At 43.4% G+C, this 27,917-nt stretch overlaps 1 protein-coding gene across 6 annotated transcripts in view; it reads left to right on the top strand.

The window, feature by feature from the left end:
• Nucleotides 1–27,917, top strand: part of LOC130357063 (uncharacterized) — a 732,821-nt gene that overhangs the window by 228,956 nt on the left and 475,948 nt on the right. For all 6 annotated transcript variants that reach the window (XR_008889093.1, XM_056559412.1, XM_056559411.1 and 3 more), the window contains one exon: nt 494–532. The gene's annotated coding sequence lies outside the window, so the exon portion shown is untranslated. The remainder of the gene's footprint in view (nt 1–493; nt 533–27,917) is intronic.

The following is a 27,917-nucleotide window of genomic DNA, read 5'->3' on the forward strand; positions in this document are numbered from 1 at the left end:
GGAGTTTATAGTATATATCATAAGTATATTAGATTTCACTTTAGCGCTGGATTCACAGTTTAGACTTCTCAGTACTGTTCTATAATGTTTTTCATGCTGCTACTGCTGCTTCTGGACATATGCTATCAATTTGGGGGAACAGGTTCAGCTTTTCCTCTCTCACAAGGTTTAGGTAGGAAGACCGGGCAACGCCAGGTACTCTGCTAGTAAAATAAATATTCCCTGTTCACTGAAGGCTCCGGGTTGTCATCTTCTGTGCCCTCCTATTGTTTCATAACTGGGCAAGTTCATTGGGAATCTGGGAAATCTAAGTGGCAGATAACCATTGATAACTTGTATGATTATATTGAATCGTATTTATTTTTGTTAGATGAGAACAAAGAGAAGAGAAAAGATTTTAGCCAACATTCTGTTTTAGATATTCTTGGATATTTATTTTATTTCATGTAAATGTTTACACTCATGAAATAACAACGTGTTCCCTTCTCTCTAGGAAAAAATGATGTTCAAGCTGGACGGAGCAAGGTGCTTGGTAAGTTTCTAGTTATGGTATTACGGTATCATGTTTGTGCAATTCTTAGTAAAAATTCAACTAAATCAATGTTGTTCTTTATCAGTGCTTCTCAACCAGTGTGCCTCCAGCTGTTGCAAAACTACAACTCCCAACAACCCGGACCGCCAAAGGCGGTCCGGGCTTGCTGAGAGTTGTTGCTTCGCAACAGCCGGAGGTACACTGGTTGGGAAACGCTGTTCTACATTGTTAACAACTTGAGCTAGACTGTGACACTGAACCCATTGCAGTGACCCCCCGACCTACGATGGCCCCGACATATGATCAAATCAACATACGATGGCCTCTCAGAGGCCATCGCATGTCGATGTCAACATGACATATGATGCTTTTTTTATGTCGGGGCCATCGCATTAAGTGCTATCCGGCAGCGCCAAATGCTTAAGCTGCTGCCAGATAGCAGCTTAATGTTCCCCGTGTGGTGCGGTAAGTATTACTTACCCCTCCACGATGCTCCGGGGTGCCCTCCGGGTCCAGCGCTGGTCTTCCGGTGTCTTCTCGGCCCTCTCTGATGAAGTCAATACGCTGCTGTGCACGTCATCCAATAGGAATGGCGTACGCAGCGGCGTAATGATGTCACTACGCAGGCCCAGTAAGGCCTTGCGGAAGACAGCAGAGGACCGGAGAAGACAGCGGAGGACCGGAGAAGATAGCAGAGGACCGGAGAAGACAGTGGAGAGCCCAGCGGAGGCCCGGGAACACCATCTCGAGCGGCGGGGAAAGGTGAATACAGCTTCCTATACTTTACATTGCACGAATCCCTCAACATACGATGGATTCGGCAAACGATGGCTCGTTTGGAACGAATTACCATCGTATGTTGAGGGACCACTCTATAGGGTTTCTTCTCTCTAAAAGGTATCTTGGAACGTTAGGCAATAGTGAGAAATGTATGTGAGTAAAGCCCTGAGCCTAAAGATATATTTTATGCCATAAAAAATGTCAAATTGTGGATAGAAAAGCCAATGTTTTAAAGTGTGTTCTTTTAGATCTGAATATATCACAATACTAAGTGCCGATTCATTTTTATTTTTTTTTGTACCAAGCATCTGTTGAGTTTCCAGTTGTCAAAGGCTTGTATTGGAGTATTTTATTGAAGTAGATCCCTTTAAATAGTTATTTTCTTTTTGAATTCCTTTTCAGTGTAACCACAGTGCTCTCTGCTGACACCTTTGTCCATGTCAGGAACTGTCCAGAGCAGGATAGATTTGCTTTGATGACTTGCTTCTTCTCTGGACAGTTCCGATCATGGACAGAGGTGTCAGCAGAGAGCACTGTGGTCAGACATAAAAGAAAAAAGAAAAAAAAAGAACTTCCTCTGTATTATACAGCAGCTGATAAGTACTGGAAGGGTTAAGATATTTTTTAATAGAAGTAATTTACAAATCTGTTTAACTTTCTGGCACCAGTTGATTTTAAAAAGATTGTTTTCCACTAGAGTACCCCTTTTAGTAGAAACTGCCCTTTCCAGAGCACTTACCCTGTACATAGAGACTGATATTTGTCTGGAAGTCATTTTTTTTAACCTTTTTTTGTGAATATAACTTTTTATTTCTTTGTGTCTTCTCTCAATCTTATGTTACTTTGAATAACACTACAATCGTACATTTTACCTGTAGATAAAGTAGAAAGTGTATTTAATTACCGATCCTATGTATGTAACCACTCTGGCTCAATATTGTGGCTAAATCAGCAGAAGTTAATGGGACATGGAATATCCTCCAAGAGCAAAAGGATTTATTTTTAATTTTTTTAGTTTTAAAATTTGTATTTATTCTTTGCTCCAGGTATATAAAATGAGAGCAAAAAACTTAACGTAAATCCAAAAGGTAACTTGGAGGTGGGATGATAGCATGCAGTGCACAGACAGTGACTACAACTAGGTTGCTGTGACTAAATATTTAATTCCTAATGCAGTGTTTCCCAACCGGGGGGCCTCCAGCTGTGGCAAAACTACAACTCCCAGTATGCCCAGACAGCCAAAGGCTATCCAGGCATGCTGGGAGTTGTAGGTTTACAAAAGCTGAGGGCACCCTGATTGGTAAACACTGCCCTAATGTGAAGGGTCACACTTTTAGGTTTCTGTCTCTCCTTGGTGAAACCACTGGCCCCTGCTGCAATGGTAGTTAAAGAAAATCTGTCATCAGTGTCACCTGCACTAACTTGTCGGTACCGACAAATAGGGCAGGTGACACTGATGACAACGGTACTCACCTTGTCCCGTTCCGTGGTGGCGATCACCGATAATCTTTGCCGTTAGCTCCACTTCCGGGAACCTGGCTTGGGGCACGGGTGGAGCTTAGTGACGTCACAGCTACTGCGAGATCCAGCGAAGACCAGCAGCGGCTTGGGGCATGGATGGAGCTTAGTGACTTCACCGCTGCTGCTCCCTGCTGGGTCCCGCTGCCAGAGAACAGCAGCAGTGACGTCACCAAGCTCCGCCCGCACCCCAAGCCGGATGCCCGGAGCTGGAGCTAACGGCCAAGATTACCGGAGATCCCCGCCACAGAACGGGACAAGGTGAGTACCGTTGTCATCAGTGTCACCTGCACTATCTGTCGGTACCGACAGGTTAGTGCAGGTGACACTGGGGACAGATTTCCTTTAAAAGATCAAGATTTTTTTACATAATCTCACACCAGCCTGGAACACACTAACAATTTTGTCTACATACTGTACTTTGCTATTTATAAAAAAAACTTGCATCTCTTTGATAAATGTGAGTGAAGTTGAAGTACACATGACATATGCCCACGGAAACAAGGGTTAAAAAAAAAAAAAAGATGAATTACACAGACAATGATCAATCAGTTTTCTCCGATTTCTCTTCATAAAGTGAATGGTAACTCCCAGTTGTCAATATGTTCATACATTTCCAGGAGGAACAACAGAGGGATTGCACAACGTAGAGTGGCAGGTCTACAATAGGATCACACTTTATGTAAAGAAGAATGCAGAAGTAGTGTTATCTCAAGATAAAGTAGGAGCCTCTATACCAGTGGTGTCCAAACTGTGGATCTTCAACTGTTGCAAAACTACAACTTCCAGCATGTTGGGAGTTGTAGGTTTGCAACAGCTGGAGGCCCACAGTTTGGACTCCATTCCTCTATACCATTATAACTGAGTAGGCTGCAGTGGTTAATATATTATTATCATCATTATTAATAATAATTCAGAATGAAAGGAGGGTGGCTTCGGCATTGGCGCCACTACGTGTACATGTATTTCTTTGCTGCTAGAAACCACTGATGAAATCCACACCCGCTATGCATTACTGTGGTGCTCTGTCTATAAAGCGTGCTACAGTCATGGCCGTAAATGTTGGCACCCCTGAAATTTTTCTACAAAATGAAGTATTTCTCACAGAAAAGGATTGCAGTAACACATGTTTTGCTATGCACATGTTTATTACCTTTGTGTGTATTGGAACTAAACCAAAAAAGGGAGGAGAAAAAGAAAATTGGACATAATGTCACACCAAACTCCAAAAATGGGCTGGACAAAATTATTGGCACTCTTAACTTTATATTTGGTTGCACACCCTTGTGAAAAAATTACTGAAATCAGCCGCTTCCTATAACCATCAATGAGCTTCTTACACCTCTCAGACGGAATGTTGGACCACTCTTCCTTTGCAAACTGCTCTAGGTCTCTCTAAGGCTGGGTTCCCATTACGTCTTCCCCCATACGTATCCTGTATGTAATTCATTTGAATGAGCCGACCGCAGTGAAACGTTCGGTCCGGTCGGCTCATTTTTGCCCCGTATGCGCTTTTTCCCCGCACCTAAAACCGTGGTCGACCATGGTTTTAGGTCCTGTTGTAAAAGCGCATACGGGGCAAAAATTAGCCAACCGGAACGAACTTTTCACTACGGTCGGTTCATTGAAATGAATTAAATACGGGAGCGCATAGAAAGGCATACGGAGCGCAAGTTTTTAGCTCTCCCCTGCCGTATGCGCTTCCGTATGGGCGAAAACGTAATGGGAACCCAGCCTTATTGGAAGGGTGCCCTTTCCCAACAGCAATTTTTAAGATCTCTCCACAGGTGTTCAATGGAATTTAGATCTGGACTCATTGCTGGCTACTTCAGAACTCTCCAGCACTTTGTTGCCATCCATTTCTGGGGGCTTTTTAATTTATGTTTGGGGTCATTGTCCTGCTGGAACACCCAAGATCTCGGACACAAACCCAGCTTTCTGACACTAGGCTGTACTGTGCCATCCACCATATGTCACTATAGGTACTGTGTTCCTTTCTTTGGATGCCTCATTCCATTTTCGGTAAACAGTAGAATTATGTGCTTTACCAAAAAGCTCTATCTTGGTCTCATCTGTCCATAAGACATTTTCCCAGAAGAATTTTGGCTTACTCAAGTTCATTTTGGCAAAATGTAGTCTTGCTTTTTTATGTCTCTGTGTCAGCAGTGAGGTCTTCCTGGGTCTCCTGCCATAGTGTTTCATTTCATTTAAATGTTGACGATAGTTTGCGCGGACACTGATGCTCCCTGAGCCTGCAGGACAGCTTGAATATCTTTGGAACTTGTTTGGGGCTGCTTATCCACCATCTGGACTATCCTGCGTTGACACCTTTCATCAATTTTTCTCTTCTGTCCACATCCAGGGAGATTAGCTACAGTGCCTTGGGTTGCAAACTTCTTGATAATGTTGCTGTTACGCCGAGCGCTCCGGGTCCCTGCTCCTCCCCGGAGTGCTCGCGGCGTTCCTCTCTCTGCAGCGCCCCGGTCAGACCCGCTGACCGGGAGCGCTGCACTGACATTGCCGGTGGGGATGCGATTCGCATAGCGGGACGCGCCCGCTCGCAAATCGCATCCTAAGTCACTCAGCTATCCCGGTCCCCGGCTGTCACGTCCTGGAGCGCACGGCTCCGCTTCTTAGAGCGCGCGCGCCAGCTCTCTAAGATTTAAAGGGCCAGTGCACCAGTGATTGGTGCCTGGCCCAATCAGCCTAATTAGCTTCCACCTGCTCCCTGTCCATATTACCTCACTTCCCCTGCAATTCCTTGCCGGATCTTGTTGCCTTGTGCCAGTGAAAGCGTTTAGTGTTGTCCAAAGCCTGTGTTCAAGATCTCCTACTATCCTTATTGACTACAAACCTTGCCGCCTGCCCCGACCTTCTGCTACGTCTGACCTTACCTCTGCCTAGTCCTTCTGTCCCACGCCTTCTCAGCAGTCAGCGAGGTTGAGCCGTTGCCGATGGATATGACCTGGTTGCTACCGCCGCAGCAAGACCATCCCGCTTTGCGGCGGGCTCTGGTGAAAACCAGTAGCAACCCTAGAACCGGTCCACCGACACGGTCCACGCCAATCCCTCGCTGACACAGAGGATCCACATCCAGCCTGCCGAATCGTAACAGTAGATCCGGCCATGGATCCCGCTGAGGTGCCGCTGCCAAGTCTCGCTGACCTACCCACGGTGGTCGCCCAGCAATCGCAGCAAATTGCCCAACAAGGACAGCAGCTGTCGCAGTTGACCGCCACGTTACAGCAACTTTTGCCAATGCTACAGCAGCAACCATCTCCTCCGCCAGCTCCTGCACCTCCTCCGCAGCGAGTGGCCGCTCCTAGCCTGCCGGACAAATTTTTATGGGGACTCCCGACTCTGCCGTGGCTTCTTGTCTCAATGTTCCCTGCATATGGAGATGTTGTCGGACCAATTTGCTACAGAACGGTCTAAGGTGGCATTCGTAGTGAGTCTTCTATCTGGAAAGGCTTTGTCTTGGGCCACACCGCTCTGGGACCGCAATGATCCTGCCACAGCCACTGCCCAGTCCTTCTTCGCTGAAGTCCGTAGTGTCTTCGAGGAACCAGCCCGAGCTTCTTCTGCCGAGACTGCCCTGCTGAACCTGGTCCAGGGTAATTCTTCTGTAGGCGAGTACGCCATCCAATTTCGTACTCACGCTTCCAAATTATCTTGGAATAACGAGGCTCTCTGCGCGACCTTTAAAAAAGGCCTATCCAGTAACATCAAGGATGTGCTGGCCGCACGAGAGATTCCTGCCAACCTGCAAGAACTTATCCATTTGGCCACCCGCATTGACATGCATTTTTCTGAGAGACACCAGGAGCTCCGCCAGGAAAAAGACCTTGATCTCTGGGCACCTCTCCCACAGTATTCTTTGCAATCTACCCCTGTGCCTCCCGCCGAGGAGGCTATGCAAGTGGATCGGTCTCGCCTGACCCACGAAGAGAGGACTCGCCGTAGGGATAACAATTTATGTCTGTACTGCGCCAGCACCGAACACTTCTTGGTGGATTGCCCTATTCGCCCTCCACGTCTGGGAAAGGCATGCACGCACCCAGCTCACGTGGGTGTGGAGTCTCTTGGTATGAAGTCTGCTTCTCCCCGTCTCACTGTGCCCGTGCGGATTTTTGCTTCTGCCAACTTCTCCTTCTCAGCCGCGGCCTTCTTGGACTCTGGGTCTTCTGGAAATTTTATTCTGGCCTCTTTGGTGAATAAGTTCTGCATTCCGGTGACCCGTCTCATCAAGCCACTCTACATTTCCTCAGTCAACGGAGTTAAATTGGACTGCACCGTGCGTTACCGCACAGAACCCCTGCTCATGAGTATTGGACGGCATCACGAAAAAATTGAACTTTTTGTTTTGCCCAACTGCACCTCTGAAGTCCTCCTTGGTCTGCCATGGCTCCAACACCACTCTCCTACCCTTGATTGGACCACCGGAAAGATCAAGAGCTGGGGGGCTTCTTGCCATAAAAAATGCCTCACGTCTGCTCCCAGTCCCGTCAGTCAAACCTCAGTGTCTCCTCCTTTACCTGGTCTCCCCAAGGCCTATCTGGACTATGCTGTGTCTCCTCCTCATAGCTCCCTTCCTGGTAACACTTTGCCCCGTGCCCAGCTTCACCCTCTTCCCCCCCTCCCCACTCCCACGCCTTCTGGTTTGCCCGCTGTTGATGAGGTTTCCCGGGACTTCTCCACCATCTAGAAAGAGATTCAAAAATCCCTCATACAGGCCTCATCCCGGATGAAGAAACATCCCGACAAAAAGAGGGGGAGACCTAAGGGGGGGGGTACTGTTACGCCGAGCGCTCCGGGTCCCTGCTCCTCCCCGGAGCGCTCGCGGCGTTCCTCTCTCTGCAGCGCCCCGGTCAGACCCGCTGACCAGGAGCGCTGCACTGACATTGCCGGCGGGGATGCGATTCGCATAGCGGGATGCGCCCGCTCGCGAATCGCATCGCCAAGTCACTCACCTGTCCCGGTCCCCGGCTGTCACGTCCTGGCACGCGCGGCTCCGCTCCTTAGGGCGCGCGCGCGCCAGCTCTCTAAGATTTAAAGGGCCAGTGCACCATTGAATGGTGCCTGGCCCAATCAGCCTAATTAGCTTCCACCTGCTCCCTGTCCATATTACCTCACTTCCCCTGCACTTCCTTGCCGGATCTTGTTGCCTTGTGCCAGTGAAAGCGTTTAGTGTTGTCCAAAGCCTGTGTTCCAGATCTCCTGCTATCCTTATTGACTACGAACCTTGCCGCCTGCCCCGACCTTCTGCTATGTCTGACCTTGCCTCTGCCTAGTCCTTCTGTCCCACGACTTCTCAGCAGTCAGCGAGGTTGAGCCGTTGCCGGTGGATATGACCTGGTTGCTACCGCCGCAGCAAGACCATCCCGCTTTGCGGCGGGCTCTGATGAAAACCAGTAGCAACCCTAGAACCGGTCCACGCCAATCCCTCGCTGATACAGAGGATCCACATCCAGCCTGCCGAATCGTAACAGTTGCGCACTGTGGACAAAGGCAAATCTAGATCTCTGGAGATGGACTTGTAACCTTCAGATTGTTGATATTTTTTCACAATTTTGGTTCTCAAGTCCTCAGACAGTTCTCCTCTTTCTGTTGTCCATGCTTAGTGTGGCACACACAGACACACAATGCAAATACTAAGTGAACTTCTCTCCTTTTTATCTGCTTTCAGCTGGGATTTTTATATTGCCCACACCTGTTACTTGCCCCAGGTGAGTTTAAAGGAGCATCACATGCTTAAAACAATCTTATTTGTCCACAATTTTCAAAGGGTGCCAATAATTTTGCCCAGCCCATTTTTGGAGTTTGGTGTGACATTATGTCCAATTTGCTTTTCTTCCTCTGTTTTTTTGTTTAGTTCCAATACACACAAAGGGAATAAACATGTGTATAACAAAACATGTGTTACTGCAATCCTTTTCTGTTAGAAATACTTCATTTTCTAGAAAAATTTCAGGAGTGCCAATATTTATGGCCATGACTGTATATCCACTGTAGAAGATTGTAAAGAAGACGGCACTCACCATACAGTAGAAGAAGCTTTAATGTGGCAGTTGGTGTTTGAGGAACATCGGGAGGCAGAGACAGGGAGAACGGGGGGGGGGGGGTATCCCGGCTTGAGGAAGCGCGCATGTCGCGTGAAACAGTCTGTCCTGTGTATGCCCCCCTACCTACCGATGTCCCTCAAGCACCAACTGCTGCATTAAAGCTTCTTCTACTGTATGGTGAGTGCTGTCTTCTTTGCAATCTTCTACAGTGATTATTAATAATCAATAATATATATATATATATATATATATATATTTATGTACACAGTGTGTATATATTTATATATTATTATTATCACAACTTAAGCAAACTTTTGTCATTGTGCAAGTGGCTGGAATTATATATTTCCGCAATGCATATTCAGAGCCAATCTGTTATAAGATCTGTGCAATGAACAGAGCAGGGAATTACTTAACCGGGGGGATACAGGCTGCTAGCACATATAAGCAGCTGCATCTGAGTCATTATTCTTTATTAGGCTTTTTTGAGGCAGATGTAAGACACTCATAAAACATTCTATGACATCAGCAACATTGTGATCTCAACACGTTGTTTTGCAACGTGTGTTCCAAGTTGACATTCAATAAAAAAATAAATAATTGTGCATCTTTTCTATTTCTTGGTTTGCTGTGTAAAGACCCAGTTTATAAAGGGGTCGTAGAGGAGGCAATAATATCTGTTCTGCTGCTCACTTGACATTCACTGCTCAGGAAGGGCAGTGTCCGAAGGAGGCACTGAGCCCACCCTCACTCACCCTGCATTCACTGGGTCTCTTTGTCCAATCACTGCAGGCTGCTCTGTAAACCCTACCTCTCTGTTTTCCAACATGAGTCTGATAGACAGGACAGGAGTGAGCACAGAGAAATGAAAGTCCCATCCTAACTTACTGGACTTTGTCCCAGCCTGTGCTTCAGCTAAGACAAAGATGATGTTGCAGCCGGACAGGATTTTGTTATGGATCATATGGGGACCCCTAGGGGGCTTTTTATAAGCTATGATTTCTATAAAAAGAAGATAACCATACTCCGTGCTCCCATTTTTCCGGTATCTTCATCTGTTACCTGCTTTCGGCCCTGCTTGGGGCATGGGCGGAGCTTTGTGATGTCACCGGTGCTGTTTTCCTAGGCCTGCTCATAGCGGAGACCAGGAGAGAAACAGCAGTGGAAACCTCAGGGAGCTCTGCCCGTGCTCCAAGTCTGCCAGCCGAACGAAGGGAACACATGAAGATAACGGGACTAGAGCACGGATCGCGGACACGTAAGTATGGTTGTCATCAGTGTCACCCACTCTACCTGCCTGTACCAGCAGGTTAGGGCGGTGATACTGATGACAGTTTTTCTTTATGTCTGCCCTCTGCCATCATCAACAATTGTTCACATGTAATTTAGAGATGAGGGTTGCCTAAAATTGACCATTTTGGACGAACATTATCTTATGTGTAAGGCCAGCCTAAAAATAATGAGAAAACTGCTGTTACTGGGGAAGCTTTGAATACTCTTGAAACACTTTAACCCGTTAAGGACACAGGGCGTATGGGGTATGCTCTTGCGTCCTAGTAGTTAAGTACGCCCTGTTCCCGCTGCTTAAAGCACGATTTTTAGAAGGGAAGGAGGAGAAAAAACTAAAGTGCAAAGGGGTTAAAGGGGGTACAGCTTTTTTTTTTTTTTTTTTTTTACTTTAAATGGGCATTCTAGAGACATTTTATTTCTTTTTATTTAGTGCTAATTTTTCAGCGCTGATATTTGAAAAACCACATGCTTTTTTAATATTTACCATTGAACTCAATGGGACATTTTTGAGGATTTGTTTTGCCTGTGTGATCATACCTGTCTGTATAAACCTAATAGGCATGCATACATGACACATCCAGCAACCTTCTGTAGGCGTCCTATTTGCCATAGCAACCCATCCTCACCATGTGATTATATTTTAGAGAGGCAGCACCATCTTTCATCTATCCAGATGCCATGTAAGCCATTGTCCGTGATCTTTGAGAGTTTTAAACAACCAGAAATGGCCTTGACTAAGATCCCAACAATAACAGCATAGTATATAGCTGATTTTTGTAATATATAGCTGACTTCTGTAATATATAGCTGACTTTCTGGTTCATTTACAGAGCTTTCTCTCATCACATGGCAATGTAACAAAGGGATGTGCTCTGTATTAAAACAGCTTTTATTTCAATCCAAAAAATCTACAGTAAGCAGTAAACTAGTAAACTTTCCAATTTGACTAGTTTACTAAAGTCATTGGGGGTGACAACTCATACAACCATCCAATAGCCACACCAACCAATGGACCTCCACCATGAACAAACACCAATACAGATATGAATGCAACAAAAGCCTTGAATCTCACTCAGTTTAGGGAAAACTTGTCAATCCGTTGATAGTTGTCATTGATCTATTATGGCAAAAGTACAAGTTATGATATCTCCTGGGGTTCAGGAAGATACACCCTGCCTAGTGCATCCTAATAGAGTTAGTATATGTTTCTACCCATGCTCGCTCTGGGGCTGTCGGGGCACTCCCCTTATTTCTTGGTAAGTTCCTATTACAGATATTGCCTGACACTTTTCCTCCACATAAAGTGATTCATCAGGGGCACAGCTGTAGGGGTGATAAGATGAACATGCTTATATCACATAAAGAATTGTATGTTATATCAGGCTACCAAATATAGAGAAAAATAGGTGCAAATATAGAGAAAAATAGGTGAGAGAAAATAAATGGCATGTGACGCTAAGGGGTAAAGTGAAGGTTTTGAACAATGTCTTACATAGAGGTGAGGGGCCACATAGCAAATTGGACCTGTGTTTTAAGGACCAATGAAGAGGGGACTCTAAGACAGCTTCCTACCATTCAATAAAATATGGGAAACAACCATACTAGTCTGGGATGCCATTTCTCTGGGGGCCTCTCAGCAGTCATAGTCTGCTATATGTTACATATATTTGGTTGGTTTGTAACCACCGTTATGCCTGTAGATTGCATGATGAATAATTCCCCAAAATAATCTTTTATTTTTCACATGGGACTCCATACAAGGAGCATTTAGCGTAGCATACAATGCATACATTTTCTTCAATCTTTTGGGTGCATATGGAGGTTAACAGAGTCTGAATGAATGGTGACCATAATGTTTGCTGTTCTTTAATACAAAGGAAACCAAGCTGGCTTGCCATTTATAAACCCTGTACCTCATTGACATATATCAGAATAAATTCAAAAGGCCAAGAGGGACCTTGGTAAATGATACAAGAATCGGGGGCAGCAGACATGGTCTCTTGTCCGTTACATTTCCATGGGAAGATAACATTAATAGCCATGGGTTCTGTTCTTTGCACCATGTATGACCTTCCATTGTCTTCTCTGCTCTTCAGTTCACCCAATGTCAAAAAGCTGTGGGAAAGTCATCTAGCCCCTTGCATCAGCTGTTAGGCGCAAGTCATTGTTTCCCTATCTTAATATTCTTTTTGGTCAAAGGTATCTGTGGTGGCCAACTGCTAGGCAGGTGAGGGCTATTACCATCTTGTTCCCTTTGTGTCTATGTCATTTCGGCAATCTGTTCCCTAGTGATCAGGTGTTAGAATGGTGTCGAGGGTGGAGGGAAGGGGGGCTGATTTGGGAGGGGTTACAAGGATTAATTCCCACGAATAAAGAAAGGGGGATGAGAAAGATAGAGCATTTTTTTTCTTAGCCGGGGGATTCTCTGCATGACTTCCCCACTGATGTGATCATGTGCTTTCAGCCTGAGATTTTATTAACAATTCATATGGAAATTGAGGGCACTGGAGGAGCAGATTCTCACATAAACTTGATCTATTCATGAATGCAGTTCTCTGTTTGCCCCGACCCTGCATGGCTTAAGATACGCTTGCAAGCCAGAGAGCTAGACACAAAAAGTAGAATGAAAGGCAAGCACATTCCTGCAGTGCACACAAAGGCGGTGGAGCAGGGTTTCAGTCCTCACCTTAGAGTCACAGCCTTATCTTCTTCCGCCAAGATCTCCTACAAAGTTTCTTCTTCTCCTACTAGGTTAGATCTTATAAACTGGGTCACCTTTACCATCGTATATATGTTATACGATACCTATAAGGCTCCTCACCTTGGAGTCAGCCTTATCTTCTTCCTACCAAGATTTACTGCAAAGTTCCTTCTTTTCCTACTAGGTTACATTTTGCAAACTGGGTCATCTTTGCCATTAGATTACATATATATATATATATATATATATATATATATATATCCCTCTCTCTCTCTCTCTCTCTCTCTCTCTCTCTCTCTCTATATATATATATATATATACTACAATGTCATAAGATTTTATATATATATATATATATATATATATATATATATATATGTATCTCTCTCCCTCTCTCTCTCTCTCTCTCTCTCTCTCTCCCTCTCTCTCTCTCTCCTTCTCTCTCTCTCTCCCTCTCTCTCCCTCCCTCTCTCCCTCTCTCTCTCTCTCTCTCTCTCTCTCTCCTTCCCTCTCTCCCTCTCTCTCTCTCTCTCTCTCTCTCCTCCTCTCTCTCTCTCTCTCTCTCTCCTTCCCTCTCTCCCTCTCTCTCTCTCTCTCTCTCTCTCTCTATCTCTCCCTCTCTCTCTCCCTCTCTCTCTCACCCTCCCTCCCTCCCTCTCTCTCTTTCTCTCTCACTCTCTCTCTCTCTCTCTCTCTCTCTCTCTCTCTCTCTCTCTCTCTCTCTCTCTCTCTCTCTCTATCTCTATTTATATATATATATACTACAATGCCATTAGAGCTCCTTAATACATTATATTTACTATGTGTTTGGAGCTTATAAAACAAAATGCACATCATTTAGCCATTTAAGTCCTTGTTCACACCAGATGGTTTACAGTATTTTATCATGAATGCATTAAATAAAATGTAAACTGGACTGTCAGCAGAATTTTAGGAAAAGATATCATGCATATGTGATCACCCATTTTTTTAGGAGAACAAAACATTTTAACACTTTGGAAACTAAATAAATATATATATATATATATATATATATATATATATATATATTTTTTTTTTTTACAATGGCTTCTTTTTCTTTAGGCTGTGGTCACAATTAGAAAGATTTGCACTTCTTTCTATGCTGGTTCCACATCCTGCTTTTTGGCGATAAATACTAAACAAAATACTATTAGGGTGCGTTCATACATACAGGATCTGCTGCATATTTTTACTGCTTATTTTGTGCAGCTGATTTTGCTACCCATTAACTTCAATGGGTAGCAAAATCAGTTGCGCAAAGTATGCAGCAAAAATATGCAGCAGATCCTGTACATGTGAAAGTGCCCTTATAGCTTTTCTCTTGGTGTTGGTTCTTCTTCTGGTTTTGATTTAAAAAAAAAATAAAAATACTGAGAAAAATACTCAGCAAAATACTGAACAAAAAATGTGAACCCAGCCTTATTATTTGTGGATTTATGGATAATAGCATTGCATATTGCCAAATTACAAGTATTTGATGGAAAAAGAAGATTAAATAGTTTACTAGTCACAACTGGGTAAATTTGCTTGGGTAAAATTGCTGCTTCTATTTAAGACAATGTGCTCTGTTCACACACACACACTATTTTGGACCATTTCAGATTCATCAAAACCTGTGTAAATGAAAAGTTGACCAGTTGCCCATAGCAACCAATCAGATCGCTTCTTCTATTTTTTAGAGGGCATGTAAGAATGAAAGAAGCAAACTGATTGGTTGCTATAGGCAACTGGTCAACTTTTCCTCTACACAGGTTTTGATAAATCTCCCCCTATATGGCTGATTTATGATTTAAAGAAACAGCTGCAAGAAGAGTAGCCAAAAAGTAAAACATAACTGAAAAAACTCTTTGCAATATAAAAGTGTAGTTTCAGTATAGGCACAACCTTGAGTAATTCATATATATATATATATATATATATATATATATATATATATATATATATATATATAAAGGAATGTAAAGAAAATTCAGCACACAAAAAAAAATAATAATAATTAAAAACATTGCAATGAACTTCTCATTATAATATAATTTGTAATGTTTTAAAATATTTAAAATTTACAATAACTATTTAAACAATTATAATCATTTTAAACACTAATTTAGTGAGTCCCATCCACGTTGTTTGTTTTTGCTCAGTTTAACTTATCTGGGACTTTGTGAATAGCGGAACTTATTCACGAGAATACAAAGTCTGTACCAAAGTATACAATAGAACTGATCCATCCTATGTTCTGGATTGTAAGATCTATTCTATAAATCCTTACTAGCTTCATACTTTTCATATCTTCTGTCATTATTCCCACCAAAAATACTGCTTAAATTTATTTTCTAATTTCCTAAACTTCCGTGGTTTATACAAAGTCACCACATTCTTATATAAGTTAATTCAGCCAATGATACTTTCTTCTCCCAATGGCACCCATAAAAATGATAATAATACAACATATTAACCTTCACATCTGGAAATAAATTTAAATCCACATCCAAATATACTCATGGTAACACAAAATACCTGCAGGGGAGGTGCATGTACCACTTAAACATGGCTAAAACCCTTCTAGGCCACAGTGTTTGTCTGACCTTTGGACATGAGCCCTAAAAGTTAATTTGTTGTAAAAACAACCCCTGGTATATTAGTCAGACAGTGAATTTGGTTCTAGGAGGACTTGACTTTTCCACTCCGCCCTATGAGGTCTTTACTCTGTGGGTTTTCTTTTCAGTGATTTAGAGCACAGTATCATTTGCCTATTATCTTGGAAGCCAACCTACAAAGCCCGACTCAGTAGGGGGTTGTCTTGTGTTTTAGCCTGATATGTAAACACTAGTTTACGTCTGAATACATACATAGCAGGGGAACACAATAGATCCGTCAAGACAATCACTCTCTTCCAATCTTGACGGCTAAGATTGAGTCTCTGCCAATTATTCTCCAAGCACTATCCTACCAGATGGATAGCTTACGAGACGGGCATTAACAGATAGAATAGCTTCTTGCCCATTTCTTTTTTTATTATTTCTGAGCAAACTAGTGTTTTCTTTTTAGCCCTTTTTTTTACGAGAGTGCATAACCATCCACACGCTAACCTTTGATTTGATATTTTAGCCCCAGGCACCAGCCGTGGTCACGGATAATTATCTCAACAAAAGGGGGACTCTCCAATTTTACTTTATGGGATTTTTGAAAAATGTACTGGAAAAATCATTATATCAATAGATGGCAGACAGATGTGAGAAGCTGGCAACAGTAGAAAAAAAATATGTCTTGGTCATAAATTATTATTTTATTTCCATCAATGAATTGGCATCTGCCTGCATTGTGAAGTGTTTCATTACATAGACATCACAAAGGCACAATAGGTCTGATAGGCCATTGAGAACCAGCTTAGATTACAGCCATTGAAATGGCTGCGGCCTATTAGCTTTTCAAAGGTTATTCTACTTCTGGTTAATTGTTACACTTAAGATAATTGAGACTAATTGGTGACAAATTATTTTACTGCCTTTGTTGAGATAATGACATTATCTCTGCATTATCGGGCCCTTGTCCTAATGAGCCAGACCTTGGACTACCCTTCCTCCTGTCAAATTTCACTGCCTCCCAGTGAATTACGCCGACCAACTCCGTCCTAATCCCTCATGTGTTACAGGGATGTTTACTTTCACCCTTGTTAAATGTCATGTTTGTATATTATATCGTTGGAGCGCTTTATTTAATGCTACCCCATTACCATACCGAATACATGAATTTATACTCCTCATGGTGATGACAGCATAGAAGACAAGGATTCAAGTTCAGGAGGCAATATCTATGAACAAGTCAGGGAAAACGGAAAAAAATTAGGGTTAGGGTTATCGCTCATAGGGTTATCACTATAGTCGTTCAGTAACCTTCAAAGCACTAATTCAGCATTCATGGATAAAAACAATAAACTATTTTAGAAACATTGAATGTGTCAGCAGATAAGAACTATTTGGCCTATCTAGTCTATTTAGCCTATCTATTTAATATTCCAAATACTATGAATAGTTCCTGGTCCTATCTTATATGAAGGATAGCCATATGCCTATCCCTATCTTATATGAAGGATAGCCTTATGCCTATCTCTATCTTATATGAAGGATGGCCTTATGCCTATCTCTATCTTATATGAAGGATAGCCTTATACCTATCCCTATCTTATATGAAGGATAGCCTTCTGCCTATCTCTATCTTATATGAAGGATAGCCTTATGCCTATCTCTATCTTATATGAAGGATAGCCTTTTGCCTATCCCTATCTTATATGAAGGATAACCTTATGCCTATCTCTATGTTATATGAAGTATAGCCTTATACCTATCTCTACCTTATCTGAAGGATAGTCTTATGCCTATCTCTATCTTATATGAAGGATAGCATTTTGCCTATCCCTATCTTATATGAAGGATAACCTTATGCCTATCCCTATCTTATATGAAGGATAACCTTATGCCTATCTCTATCTTATACGAAGGATAGCCTTATACCTATTCCTATCTTATAAGAAGGATAACCTTATGCCTATCTCTATCTTATATGAAGGATAGCCTTATACCTATCCCTATCTTATATGAAGGATAGCCTTCTGCCTATCTCTATCTTATATGAAGGATAGCCTTATGCCTATCTCTATCTTACATGAAGGATAGCCTTATGCCTATCTCTATCTTATATGAAGGATAGCCTTATGCCTATCTCTATCTTATATGAAGGATAGCCTTTTGCCTATCCCTATCTTATATGAAGGATAACCGTATGCCTATCTCTATCTTATATGAAGTATAGCCTTATACCTATCTCTATCTTATCTGAAGGATAGTCTTATGCCTATCTCTATCTTATATGAAGGATAGCCATTTGCCTATCCCTATCTTATATGAAGGATAACCTTATGCCTATCTCTATCTTATATTAAGGATATCCTTATGCCTATCCCATGCATGCTTAAAGGGGTATTCCGCCCCTAGACATTTTATCCCCTATCCAAAGGATAGGGGATAAGATGTCAGATCGCCGCGGTCCCGCTGCTGGGGACCCCCGGGATCCCCGCTGCGGCACCGCGCTATCATTACAGCACAGAGCGAGTTTGCTCTGTGCGTAATGACGGGCGATACGGGGGACGGAGCAGCGTGATGTCATGGCTCCGCCCCTTGTGACATCACGGCCTGTCCCCTTAATGCAAGTCTATGGGAGGGGGCGTGACGACCGCCACGCCCCCTCCCATAGACTTGTATTGAAAGGGGCGGGCCGTGACATCACGAGGGGCGGAGCCGTGACATAACGATGCACCGGCCCCTGTACCGCCCATCATTACGTGCAGAGCGAACTCGCTCTGTGCTGTAACGATAGCGCGGTGCTGCAGCGGGGATCCCAGGGGTCCCCAGCAGCGGCACCGCGGCAATCTGACATCTTATCCCCTATCCTTTGGATAGGGGATAAAATGTCTAGGGGTGGAATACCCCTTTAAACTCCTTCACTGTATTTCACTTATCTTATGTATTTTATAAGTTTTTTATCATATACCCTAGAAAATGGTAAGAACTCTATCTCTTACTATTATGCCCAGGATGAATCCAAAACCGCTGGTGGCTGTAACATGTATTCCAACTTAAATTCAGCTGCTTTATTCTTTTCAGCCCTTACGCGTAATATTGGAAACTGTTTTTCCCGTTGAGACACCTTGAACATTTATCCAAAAAAGGCTTTCTTGGAATATGAATAATCACCCTCAGGAAGACTATCAATGGAAAAATGATTCTTGGTTTATATTATATTTCTATTATCATAGAAAGCCTCTCATATGTCTTTTCCCAATGATTTTCTACAAAATATTATCATACAGTTAGTTATTTTGGGTACTAGGTAAAAGTAAAACTTCACTGAGGCTAGGTTTCCAGGTTTTTTTTTTTTTTTTACACCTAAAAAAATGCCAGCAAAAACGCCAGACGTTTTTTCTGGTGTGGTGAAACAGCCAAATTTGCACCCTGTTTTTTCACGGTCTTCAGGTACCACTCTGTGGGTTAGATGCTGAGTGCCAGGTCCACAGATTGTAAGGAGATGAGGAATGATGTACAGCATCTCTACTCACCTCTCCAGGCCGTATAGTATACAGGGGTGCATACTGTACCCGTGTATACTATACAGGAGCCGTGAGTTCTGTCACCAGACTGATGGGACTGCCTGCTCCTATAGCCCCTTTGGGCAGTATACGGTATATACAGCTATCTATAGATAGCTGTCTATAGTGTATACAGAAGATTTCCACTTACCTCCCTTGCTCCTGTCTCAGCCGGGTCAGTGTAGCTCCGCCCCCTAATGAAGACATCATTAGGGGTGGGGCAACAAACGGGAGAAAGGCTGGCGTGAGGCTCTGTTCACATTGTCCGTTTTGTATAATGTGAACTGATCCTTCTGGCAGTGTCCTCCCAGACAGGGAGACTCCAGCTGTTGCAAAACTACAACTCCCAGCATGCCCAGACAGCCTTTGGCAAATAAAGATGACACATTGGAAAAATTATTTTATTTTAAAAAACACTCCCCAACAGCCCTCATTAACCATTTTATTAAAAGGAAAAAAAATCCAGTTCATCCGCAGTAGTCCTCTGAATCCGCCGTAATCCTCTGCATACACGGATCTGAAACGAGAACAAAAGAGAAACACAAAAAATTAGTTAGGACATTTTTGGCGCTCTCCCCAGCAGAGAGCACCAAAAATGTTCTAACTCATTTTTTGTGTTTCTTTTTTCTTCTTGTTTAGGATCGTGTATGTAGAGGATTAGGGCGGATTCGGATGAACTGGATTTTTTTTCCTTTTAATAAAATATTTAATGAAGGCTGTTTTTTTAAATAAAATCATTTTTCCAATGTGTGATCTTTTTTTTTTTAAATTGAATTTTAAGGCTTAGTATTGAAAGTCGTCTTATTGACGGAATCCATTACTAAGCCGGGGCTTAGCGTTAGCCCCAAAAACAGCTAGCGCTTACCCCCAATTATTACCCCAGTACCCACCGCCACAGGGGTGCCGAGAAGAGCCGGTAACAACAGGCCCGGAGAGTCAAAAATGGCGCTCCTGGGCCTAGGCGGTAACAGGCTGGCGTTATTTAGGCTAGGGAGGGCCAGTAACAATGGTTTCGCCCACACTGGTAACGTCAGGCTGTTGCTGCTTGGTTGGCATCTGGCTGAAAATAAAAATATGGGGAACCCTATGCGTTTTTTTTTTATTGATTTATTTATAAAAAATAAAAATGCATAAGGTTCACCATCTTTTTATTCTCAGCCAGATACCAACCAAGCAGCAACAGCCTGACGTTAACCAGGGTGGGCGGGAACCATTGTTACTGGCCCCCCAAGCCTAAATAACACCAGCCTGTTACCACCTAGGCCCAGGAGTGCCATTTTTGACCCTCCGGGCCTGTTGTTATCGGCTCTTCCCGGCACCCCTGTGGCGGTGGGTACCGGGGTAATAATTGGGGGTTAGCGCTAGCTGTTTTTGGGGCTATTGCAATGTCTTTCCAAAATGTCTTTTGAAGGGGCAGCAGGGCACAAGTGAGACTTTTCAGTGTTTTCCTGTTCTTGTCCTTGCATTGCTGTACTATTTGTTATTTGTAGCCACTGTGCAAGGAACCATTAACTTGAATGGGATGATGCTGCAGTTCCTTGCACCACAACAACTAATAGTACAGCAATGCAACAATGATCACATGTGAACACTGAATAGGCTGGAGCTCTTGCAGCTTCTTCAACTAGCTGATTGGAAGGGGTGTCTGGATATTCACCCAGACTTTAAAGAACATTTGGAACAGCTACCAGGAAGAGAAAGAAGAGATATATAGGAGAGTGGCAAATGTGTTGCAACTGCAGTGTATGATATTCTATTCTTAATTGGGCTCTATCACTCACTGTGCATGGAGTGGCGGTACACGCTCTATTCATTCTCTTTGGGAGCCCCGAAAGAGCGATGTACAAGCACTGTACACTGTACTGTATCTATGTTGCTTCCAAGAAATACTACTGTTTGTGACTGTTTGTGGCTACATATGTACACTTTCTGCCCTAAGAACAACTAATACATTCCATTACTAGACTATGGCTATGTCCTATGTCTGTGTCTATGGCTGTGTCCTGTTCATGACACTAAATAGACCAATTTGTAAATTTTCCAATTTTTTATTGCCAATCTTCTTAGATTAGGTTAATTTACATCTTAGAAACCATCCTGGCATCAAATAAATCTACTCTAAAGAATGTAGACTCTTGGTTGTATTTCTAACAATGCCATTGATTTTTAATGGTTTAAAACTAGATGGTGGCACTTACCTTCAATTTTGGTGGGACCTGCCAAGAATCCAATGTGGATGGGGGCATACCGACTGTCACCCAATGGAAGATCCTTTGATTACATAGGAGATAATTCAGCATCAAAAATGTCTGGTAACAGCTTGTCTCCCCTTCCCCTATCGTACATGTGTAAGAGTAAGGTCGGGTAGCATGGTGGCTCAGTGGTTATTACACTTGCTTTTTAGAACTGGGGTACTAGGTTCAAGTCCCAACAAGGACAACATCTGCAAACAGCTTGTATGTTTTCCCTGAGTTTCCTCTGGGTACTCAGGAAACAGATACGCAAATATAGATTGTGAGCCCAAATGGGGATAGGGACCAATCTGAGTGATGACAATCTCTGTAAAGCGCTGTGAAATATGCTGGCACTCTATAAATAAAATAATAATAATAATTATTATTATTATTATTATTATCATAGGTAGCGGTTGGATTGATAATTATTTGGTGGTCATCTCTCGTATATTTATACCAAACTAAAACCTCAAGTTTATCTTATCTTTGTCCATGCCAGTGAATGCAATCTCTTGTTCCTTCAATGGGTTTACTAAATCTAGAATAATCCCTGCCTCCGTTATCACTGCTTTATCTCATATATGTCCAGTTCTGAGATCCTCAGGATGCTTTTTTTTAGAATAGTTCGTGTCCATCTTTAAAGTTACAGTTCCTTTAAATGGGTAATGCACCTAACAACACGTCCGACTCTACTTACATTATAGCTATGTAGCATTATCACCCCAATCTTTGCTTGGCACTATGCTGTATTTTATTATAGGGAGGTGTGCAGTGTCATTTTTTCCTCTTTTGTCCCTGGTTTTCAGTGTGATTGATTCCCGGCAATCACCGGAGCCTTTCTGGGAGTGTCTTGTATTATAACAGTGTCAGTCACTCCTTTTAACACAGTGATGGGATTATCAATAATGCATTGCAGATCTCAAGGACTGTGAAGAAACCATAATCACTAGTGGTGCAAGATTATCTGAAGGACCTGCTCTCATTAGAAGCAGCTGCAGCTTCTCCAAAGTTATGAAGTATCCGTAAAAGCAGATAAATCCAACCATCAGTTTTATTACCAGCAGATAATGGACCTGTTTTATATACACCAACATCTGCAGTCACCTTGAAAGTCAGCCGGGCAAGAAACTAGAGTCTAGATATCAGACAGCTTTTCGTCTCTTTTCGAGGATTGATAGAATTTAATGCATACAATTTTTGGGATACTAAAAATGACATGTAGACTGGGATGTAGATGTGAACGTGATGATGTGCAAAATAGCAAAAAGAAAAGTGAGGATGACAAAAAGGAAACATTACACCTGCCAAATTGATAGTAACAATTCTTGACGTGGCAAATACCCCATAGGTGCATAGGTGCATATCATTCCAGAAAGTAGGGCTGTCCGGATCTTCTCTTGAAACTAATTCCTGATTCCCCCTCTTATTTTTACCAGTCTTTTCTCTCCAGTCTGACCACAGTGCTCTCTGCTGCTACCTCTGTTCATGCCAGAAACTGTCCAGAGTAGGAGCAAATCTACACAGTAAACCTTTCCTGCTCTGAACAGTTCCTTACACGAACAGAGGTTGCAGCAGAGAGCACTATGGTCAGCCGGGAAAGAACTACCCAACTTTCTCTGGAGCATTCAGCAGCTGATAAATACTTGAAGGATTAAGAGTTTTAAATAAACAAAATTTACAAATCTGCTCCATTTGCTAATGAAAAAGAGGTAGATGAGTACCTCGAAATGCGTCTAGCCTCTATCACCTGTACCCCAGTATTGGCAAACCCGACGATCTTTACCATCATTCACCGGAGCACGCTACTGGGGTTGTACGCATTCCACCACCCAGCGGACGTCTCCCCAGCGAAAACCTTTTTCTGGCAACCAGGCTCCAGGACATTGCTGGTAAGAGGCACAGTGTGCCAAATCCCCAAATCCAATCAAAACTTTCCCTGTGGTCCACATTTGAGGGGCCTCCAGCGCTGCAGAGCACTGCCTCATGCCCCGACAGGATTACAATTAAGAGACTATCTATATACCACTCACCAATCGCTATCCCTGTGCTGCCAGGGTAGAGTGGGATACACACAAGGAAACCCCAGCACCGCAGAGCGCATTGATTTTAACCCCTTACAAACACGCTGCCACATGCAGTGTCCCGACCAGATACGAGCTATACAGAGACATTGCTACTCAGACTATTTGTAATCAACCATACAAGGCACGATCTCCCTGTATACATCTATAAGCGATACAGACTATCTACCACACTGGGATACCAGCACTTTTTTACCCTGTATATTATATGTCTACTTTATTTACTTGTATGAATATTTTAGACATTCACTACCTTGCTTATCGTGGTGAGTCCGATGTAAGGGCCCTACAAAGGACACCACAAGCACTATCATTGTAATAGTAAATTGTTTTAAATGAATTCACTGGATCTAAATCATTTTCTACATATATTTTATATACACCCATTTATTGGTGACAATCAAGCCCAGACTTGAGGAAAGTGGACCCCCACTTTATATATTGTTCGCAGGTTGTATGGGATACACAACCTTTTTCACATTAGTACTCGTCTGGCAGTAATTCTATTGTCCCTATTGTCAGGTTGCAGCTACCTATATACGTTTTTAGCTTGTTTTTAGATTGTCTAACTTTCCCTTTAAGGTAGCCATACATGCTAATAATCTGTTGACCGATCGTTATCTCTCTTAACATTTATTTATAGACTATTGGAGAATCTTTAGAGAGTTCCTCCAGCAATGGTCCGGCATGAGGATATCTTAAAAAAATTCCTAGGGAACTACTGTTTCCAAGACTTGCCCCAAGACTTATGTGATATGGATACGTATCTGCCAAAAGTCCAATGCAAGTCTGTGGAACATTAGGAAAATCGGTTTCCAGATCACCATAGTTTTGGTGCAAGTCTCTGGCTCAGATGTCCCCGCAAGGAATTCAAAAAAAAGATATCCTAATGCCGAACCATTTCTGAATGTAATCTTTAACATTTTAACCAGATTTACTAATATCTGTTTTTCACAATGACGCCGTATTAGGGTATTTAACTGGTTAACGACCAAGGACGTGTATACACACCATTAACTGTGTATGGCGCATCCCTCAGCTGATTCTTGTTAATAGCCGACATGCGGCCGACTATTAACCATTTAGATTGCCGCTGTCAAAGCTGACAGCGGTGTCTTAAGGGACATTTAAACACTCCCTCATGGTCCAGTGGGCCAATTTAAATCACCCCCCCTTTCCCCAAATTCCATATAAAAAATACATAAAAATAAACATATGTGGTATTCCCGCATGCGCAAATGTCCAAACTTTAAAAATATAAGGTTAATTAAACTACACGGTCAATGGTGAAAAATTTGTCACTTAGGTCACTTTGTATAACCTAAAAAAATATATAAAAAGTCATCAAAACAATCATAGTACCGATAAAAACTTCAGAAAACGGCGCAAAAAATTTCCCTCATAACACCACGTATATGGAAAAATAAAAGGGTTAGAGGGGTCAGAAGAGGAAAATTTTAAACATGCTAATTTTAGTAATTTTTTTGTAGTAAAAAAAAGAAAACCTATATAAATTGGGTATCATTGTAACTAAGGATGTCCCGATACCGATACTAGTATCGGTATCGGGGCCGATACTAGCCATTTACATGGTATCGGGGACTCGTTTAATGTCCTCGATACCATGCCCGATACCTGGTACCGCTCCGCTGCCCCGTTCTTCCATCCTCCCGTTCGCTTCATAGTGTTTCATGGAGGAGCATGTGACACACACGTCACTCCGCCTCCTCCCCTGCGCCCAGCATAACGCTACAGAGGAAGCGGAGTGACGTGTATGTCACATGTTCCTCCATAGGACAACATGATGCGGACCGGGAGGACGGTAGAAAGGGGCAGTGGAGCGGTAGCACCCGACGGAGGACAGCCGCAGGTGAACTGTGTGCTGCTGCTAATGTCTACAGGGGGCTTACTGTCTAAAGGGGGGCCCTGCTGCCGCTGTCGAAAGGGGGCCCTGCTGCTTCTGTCTAAAGGGGGGCCCTGCTACTGTCTAAAGGGGGGCCCTCCTGCTGCTGTCTAAAGGGGGGCCCTGCTGCTGCTGTCTAAAGGGGGGCCCTGCTGCTACTGTCTAAAGGGGAGCCCTGCTGCTGCTGTCTAAAGGGGGGCCCTGCTGCTGTCTAAAGGGGGGCCCTGCTGCTGCTGTCTAAAGGGGGCCCTGCTTCTGCTGTCCAAAGGGGGGACCTGCTGCTGCTGTCCAAAGGGGGGCCCTGCTGCTGCTGTCCAAAGGGGGGCCCTGCTGCTGCTGTCCAAAATGGGGCCCTGCTGCTGTCTAAAGGGGGCCCTGCTGATGCTGTCTAAAGGGGGGCCCTGCTGCTGCTGTCTAAAGGGGGGCCCTGCTGCTGCTGTCTAAAGGGGGCACTGCTTCTGCTGTCTAAAGGGGGGCCCTGCCGCTGTCTAAATGGGGGGGGGGGCTGCTGCTTTCTAAACGGGGGGCCCTGCTGCTGTCTAAATGGGGGGGGGGGCTGCTGTTTACAGGGGTGCCTGCAGTCTATAGGGGGGGGCTGCTGTCTACAGGGGGCCAGCTGTCTACAGGGGGGGGGGGCTGCTACTAATGTCTGCAAGGGGATACTACCTACTATTAAAGACAATCTTACAGCAGAGTCACCTGCACTAACTTGAATTTATAGGTAGATAGTGCAGGTGACCCGGTTTCTACCGATGCTCACCATGTTAACATCGGTCTCACCACCAATGCAAATTCCCTGTTCTGTCCAATGGAGGAGAGAAAAATCTAGGCTCTTACTACAGCAGCCGCCTCGATTGTACACAACAATGACCCACATATCATACGGTAAGCAGCGCCAGAAACCGGGTCACCCTGGTGTCAGATTCCCCTTAAAATATAAGTACTCGTACTTGGTATCGGCGAGTACTAGAATTAAAGTATCGGTACTCTTACTCGGTCTTAAAAAAAATGGTATCGGGACATCCCTAATTGTAACCATATGGACCTACAGAATAAATATATGGTGTCATTTTTACGAAAAAGGGCACTGCGTAGAATTGGAAGCCCCAAAATTAGAAAATTGTGTTTTTTTTTCCAATTTTGCACCACAAATATTTTTTTCTAGGTTCGCCGTAAATTTCGGGTGAAATTATTGATGTCATTACAAAGTAAAATTGGTGGCGCAAAAACAAAGCCCTCATATGGGTCTGTAGGTGGAAAATTGAAAGCGTTATGATTTTTTGAAGGTGAGGAGGAAAAAACTACATTAAAAAATTAAAGAATCTGTGTTCCTCAGGGCCGACGTTAGGGCGGGGCATCCCAGGCAGTTGCCCAGGACCCCCATCCAAAAGGGGGCCCCTGAAAAGCTTGAGGGTATTATTAACAATAGTACATTTTGCTCAAAATGGCGATGTTTTTGCCCCGATTTTATTTTGAGCAAAATGCAGTATTCAGGTCCTAACGCACTACACTCCTCCCCTTGCGCTGCTTGCGCTCCACTGAAAGACATCATTCTGGAGGAGGGCTACTTGCGCTCTACTGACAGACGTCACCACGCTCAGAGTAACGCGGCAGGCGGCGCTCCAATAATAATAATAAACCCCTCACGTCCTCATCATACTTAGTGGAGGAACGCTGCTTGTGCTCCACTGGCCAGTGGTGGATCCTTCCCCCGCCACTATATGTGTTGCACTGCTCGGGGGCCCGGGCGATTGCTGCCAAAACTTTTTTTTTTTTTTACTCCTTTCATGTGCGGCCTCGCAGGACTGAGGAGGCCATGGGCTGCTGGGAGCCCCTGCTGACATGACCCTGGCGCAGAAGCAACGCAGCCTCAGCCAACCTGATCTCCAGCAATTATCTCATGGGGGTAAGGAAAGGATTTGGGTTGGGTTGATGTGTGTATATGTATTGTGTGCATGATCGATTTATGTGTATGTATGATGTGTGTATCTATGATGTGTGTATGTATCATAGATATGAGTGTATGAATGATGTGTGTATATGATAGATGTGTTTATATGAATCATGTGTGTGTTATAAATGTGCATATGTATGATAGATGTGCATGTGTATGATAGATGTGCGTGTGTATGATAGATGTGCGTGTGTATGATAGATGTGCATATATATGATAGATGTGCGTGTGTATGATAGATGTGCATATATATGATAGATGTGCATGCGTATGATAGATGTGCATGTGTATGATAGATGTGCGTGTGTATGATAGATGTGCATGTGTATGATAGATGTGCATGCGTATGATAGATGTGCATGTGTATGATAGATGTGCATGTGTATGATAGATGTGCGTGTGTATGATAGATGTGCGTGTGTATGATAGATGTGCATATGTATGATTGATGTGCATGTGTATGATAGATGTGCGTGTGTATGATAGATGTGCATGTGTATGATAGATGTGCATATGTATGATAGATGTGCATGTGTATGAGAGATGTGCGTGTGTATGATAGGCTACTTTCACACACCCCTACTTTTGTTCTGAACCCCAGTGTGTCCCCAAAATTTAAAAACTGAAGATGCCACTGGACAGTGTGCAGTAATGGCGCTTCTGAGCGATCATGTCTCTCTGCCTCGGAGGAGTACTGCT

This window comes from Hyla sarda, chromosome 2, assembly GCF_029499605.1.
Source record: "Hyla sarda isolate aHylSar1 chromosome 2, aHylSar1.hap1, whole genome shotgun sequence".
In the NCBI taxonomy this organism is placed as follows: domain Eukaryota; kingdom Metazoa; phylum Chordata; class Amphibia; order Anura; family Hylidae; genus Hyla; species Hyla sarda.